This window comes from Scylla paramamosain, chromosome 46 (assembly GCF_035594125.1).
Source record: "Scylla paramamosain isolate STU-SP2022 chromosome 46, ASM3559412v1, whole genome shotgun sequence".
NCBI classification, from domain to species: domain Eukaryota; kingdom Metazoa; phylum Arthropoda; class Malacostraca; order Decapoda; family Portunidae; genus Scylla; species Scylla paramamosain.
This window is the reverse complement of record NC_087196.1, coordinates 765,001-770,000: the sequence shown is the minus strand read 5'-3', so window position 1 is coordinate 770,000 and position 5,000 is coordinate 765,001. Positions and strand designations below refer to the sequence as shown.

General features: G+C 44.3%; 1 protein-coding gene across 5 annotated transcripts in view; it reads right to left on the bottom strand.

Moving 5' to 3' along the window:
• LOC135094787 (uncharacterized) overlaps positions 1-5,000 on the bottom strand; it is a 70,747-nt gene that overhangs the window by 31,200 nt on the left and 34,547 nt on the right. The gene's annotated exons all lie outside the window — the stretch shown is intronic.

The following is a 5,000-nucleotide window of genomic DNA, read 5'->3' as shown; positions in this document are numbered from 1 at the left end:
GGAAATTTAATTAATACTCCGTTCTTGTATATACCCAGCGCTAAAACCCGCACAAGCGAGATAATGCGTGGCGCAGTATCCGGAATGGGAGTGGGAAACTAAGAACTGAAAAGAGTGGAGTTGTGGAATGAGTGGGAAAACACAGGCCTTGGCCATGTATTTAACAAAGAGAGCTCAAGATCAAAGTCGAATCCAGGTAACATACACCAGACACTCATAGCTGAAGGTCGGAATGCCGAGGACCAAAGCCGAATCCAGTCGAGTACAGGGTCTTATGGTAAGAATTACCATCGAAGCCAGCTGGCTTGATGATTGGATGAGACTGATTTCTCGACCTCATCACCCAGATCCAAGGATGTTCACCAAGCCACACGTCTTCCTTCTTTATCTATCCCTACCTTTATATCCCATTCAGAGCGTCCAACAATTTTAAAGCTGTTGTTGCAACCACAACTGGTTTTGTCCCAGGCTCTCACTCAGCCCAAGTACCATCGTCTGGCACACCACATACGCACCCAAGGAAAGTCCTCCTAATATACCACGACACCCATCAGCCTCAGCCCCACTAACAATAAATAAAAAAAGTTTTTACTCTACCTAAAAATATATGCACGATTTGTACTTCTATAATTAAATGTATATTTCTAGTTGGTGGTAAACATCCTAAACAAGCTATCGGTACGCCTTTTTCTTGGTAGTCACTCTGACCCCACGTACTTGCAGCCATTGTTTCAACACGCCCCTCGTAAGTCTGTCCACTTTTTTCTTCGGTGCGTTATATCTTCAACAGTGAGGGGCGCCTTATCGATTTTCGTCGTTTTAGCTGCTGGGTTCGATGAGGAAGCAGGAGCGGGGTGTTTCTTGGCCACGGTACCTGGGTCGTAAGGAGAAGCAACACCAGCGACTTACATTGCGCTATCAAGGACCTAACTTTCTTCCTTGTAGTTTTTAATGAGCTCTAGATGCTCTCTATTGAGTGCCAAGACTTCTAAGTTCCGGCAGTGCGTTTGGAAATCCTAGTTTTCGAGATAGTTTGGGTGATATTTGAAAGTGATACCCACGCCTGATACAGAACTTAATCTCTGGTACATACCTTAAAGTTTGACATTTTGAACTCTCTTGAATTGGGGGCATTCGCTACGGGCTGATTTGCCGGTCATTGCCGGCCGTTTTAATATAGAGTCGGTCAGTGCTCCCATAGTTTTCGGGAGATGCACATTTTAAAACCGCCTCTCGAGATACATTTTGATGTTCTGTATTTATATACTACAAAGCATTGACCCTAATTCTTATGCTAACAGTATCCACGGAATCTGGTAATGCATACTCTACAGAATAGTTGTTATAAACTAAATACCCCTAACTAGGCTCTCAATGTCTTTACACTTATTTCTAGTCTCCTGCTACATATATTTGAAACATTTCTTCACAGATTTCTATAGGGATTAATGTTTTATTTGGCAAGCTCCCAAAAGAGTCAAGCGAGCATTATTTATGCTGCGAGGATATTGTGACGGCCGAAGCCGAGCGGAGACGAAAGGAATGGCCGATATCAAACACGCCGACTTCTCCAAAACACCCAACAAACTCGAGGTGAAAGATATGAGTTTGTATTACTGTTTAAAACCCCTGGTTTATATATGTGCTGTGGTTGATTGTACGAATATATCAGAGAAGATGAACCAAGGTGTGAAAGGGTGGGTTGTATTTCCAATGAAGAAAGCGGCAACTCAGGGAAGACATTGGGGAACGCAATATTTTTTTTTTTTTATGTAGGAAGGATACTGGCCAAGGGCAACAAAAATCTAATAAAAAAAATGCCCACTGAAATGCCAGTCCCATAAAAGGGTCGAAGCAGTGGTCAACAATTGGTGGATAAGTGTCTTGAAACCTCCCTCTTGAAGGAATTCAAGTCATAGGAAGGTGGAAATACAGAAGCAGGCAGGGAGTTCCAGAGTTTACCAGAGAAAGGGATGAACGATTGAGAACACTTGTTAACTCTTGCGTTAGAGAGGTAGACAGAATAGGGGTAAGAGAAAGAAGAAAGTCTTGTGCAGCGAGGCCGCGGAAGGAGGGGAGGCATGCAGTTAGCAAGATCAGAAGAGCAGTTGGCATGAAAATAGCGGTAGAAGACAGCTAGATATGAAACATTGCGGCGGTGAGAGAGGGGCTAAAGACAGTCAGTTAGAGGAGAGGAGTTGATGAGACGAAAAGCTTTTGATTCCACCCTGTCTAGAAGAGCAGTATGAGTGGAACCCCCCCAGACATGTGAAGCATACTCCATACATGGACGGATAAGGCCCTTGTACAGAGTTAGTAGCTGGGGGGGGTGAGAAAAACTGGCGGAGACGTCTCAGAACACCTAACTTCATAGAAGCTGTTTTAGCTAGAGATGAGATGTGAAGTTTCATGTTCAGATTATAAATAAAGGACAGACCGAGGATGTTCAGTGTAGAAGAGGGGGACAGTTGAGTGTCATTGAAGAAGAGGGGATAGTTGTCTGGAAGGTTGTGTCGAGTTGATAGATGGAGGAATTGAGTTTTTGAGGCATTGAACAATACCAAGTTTGCTCTGCCCCAATCAGAAATTTTAGAAAGATCAGAAGTCAGGCGTTCTGTGGCTTCCCTGCATGATATGTTTACCTCCTGAAAGGTTGAACGTCTATGAAAAGACGTGGAAAAGTGCAGGGTGGTATCATCAACATAGGAGTGGATAGGACAAGAACTTTGGTTTAGAAGATCATTAACGAATAATAAGAAGAAAGTGGGTGACAGGACAGAACCCTGAGGAACACCACTGTTAATAGATTTAGGAGAAGAACAGTGACCGTCTACCATAGCAGCAATAGAACGGTCAGAAAGGAGGCTTGAGATGAAGTTACAGAGAGAAGGATAGAAACCGTAGGAGTGTAGTTTGGAAATCAAAGCCTTGTGCCAGACTCTATCAAAGGCTTTTGATATGTCCAAGGCAACAGCAAAAGTTTCACCAAAGTCTCTAAAAGAGGACGACCAAGACTCAGTAAGGAAAGCCAGAAGATCACCAGTAGAGCGGCCTTGACGGAACCCATACTGGCGATCAGATAGAAGGTTGTGAAGTGATAGATGTTTAAGAATCTTCCTGTTGAGGATAGATTAAAAAAACTTTAGATAAGCAGGAAATTAAAGCAATAGGACAGTAGTTTGAGGGATTAGAGCGGTTACCCTTTTTAGGAACAGGTTGAATGTAGGCAAACTTCCAGCAAGAAGGAAAGGTAGATGTTGACAGACACAGCTGAAAGAGTTTGACTAGGCAAGGTGCAAGCACGGAGCCACAGTTTCGGAGAACAATAGGAGGGACCCCATCAGGTCCATAAGCCTTCCGAGGGTTTAGGAAAGCGAGGGCATGGAAAGCATCATTGCGAAGAATTTTAATACATGGCATGAAGTAGTCAGAGGGTGGAGGAGAGGGAGGAACAAGCCCAGAATCATCGAAGGTTTTAGCAAAGGTTCGAGCAAAGAGTTCAGCTTTAGAAATAGATGTGATAGCAGTGGTGCCATCTGGTTGAAGTAGAGGAGGGAAAGAAAAAGAAGCAAAGTTATTGGAGATATTTTTGGCTAGATGCCAGAAATCATGAGGGGAGTTAGATCTTGAAAGGTTTTGACATTTTCTGTTAATGAAGGAGTTTTTGGCTAGTTGGAGACCAGACTTGGCATGGTTCCGGGCAGAAATATAAAGTGCATGAGATTCTGGTGATGGAAGGCTTAAGTACCTTTTGTGGGCCACCTCTCTATCATGTATAGCACGAGAACAAACTGTGTTAAACCAAGGTTTAGAAGGTTTAGGACGAGAAAAAGAGTGAGGAATGTACGCCCCCATGCCAGACACTATCACCTCTGTTATGCGCTCAGCACATAAAGACGGGTCTCTGACACGGAAGCAGTAGTCATTCCAAGGAAAATCAGCAAAATACCTCCTCAGGTCCCCCCAACTAGCAGAGGCAAAACGCCAGAGGCACCTTCGCTTAGGGGGATCCTGAGGAGGGATTGGAGTGATAGGACAAGATAAAGATATGAGATTGTGATCGGAGGAGCCCAACGGAGTAGAAAGGATGACAGCATAAGCAGAAGTATTAGAGGTCAGGAAAAGGTCAAGAATGTTGGGCGTATCTTCAAAACGGTCAGGAATACGAGTAGGGTGTTGCACCAATTGCTCTAGGTCATGGAAGATAGCAAAGTTGTAGGCTAGTTCACCAGGATGGTCAGTGAAGGGAGAGGAAAGCCAAAGCTGGTGGTGAACACTGAAGTCTCCAAGAATGGAGATCTCTGCAAAAGGGAAGAGGGTCAGAATGTGCTCCACTTTGGAAGTTAAGTAGTCAAAGAATTTCTTATAGTCAGAGGAGTTAGGAGAGAGGTATACAGCACAGATAAATTTAGTATGAGAATGACTCTGTAGTCGTAGCCAGATGGTGGAAAACTCGAAAGATTCAAGAGCGTGGGCACAAGAGCAGGTTAAGTCATTGCGCACATAAACGCAGCATCCAGCTTTGGATCGAAAATGAGGATAGAGAAAGTAGGAGGGAACAGAAAAGGTGCTACTGTCAGTTGCCTCAGACACCTGAGTTTCAGTGAGGAAAAGAAGATGAGGTTTAGAAGAGGAGAGGTGGTGTTCTACAGATTGAAAATTAGATCTTAGACCGCGAATGTTGCAGAAGTTAGTGAAGAAAAAGTTGAGGGGGGTGTCAAGACACTTAGGGTCGTCGACGGAAAGGCAGTCCGACCTGGGGACATTTATGGTCCCCTCCCCAGATGGGGACTCCGAGGCTGGTGTAGGAGTCGCCATGATTTTTAAATTTTTGAGTGAAGGGTGTGTGTGTTATTTGGTGCTTGTAGTCTTGTGTGGAGGTAGAGAGTTGTCTTTAGAGGGAAGGCTGTGACTGCCCCCTTGTGTTGTGAGACACAAAGGGAAACGTTCAGTGAGGTCACAGCTGGGTTTAATGATAAGTTCACAGCACCATCTGAACA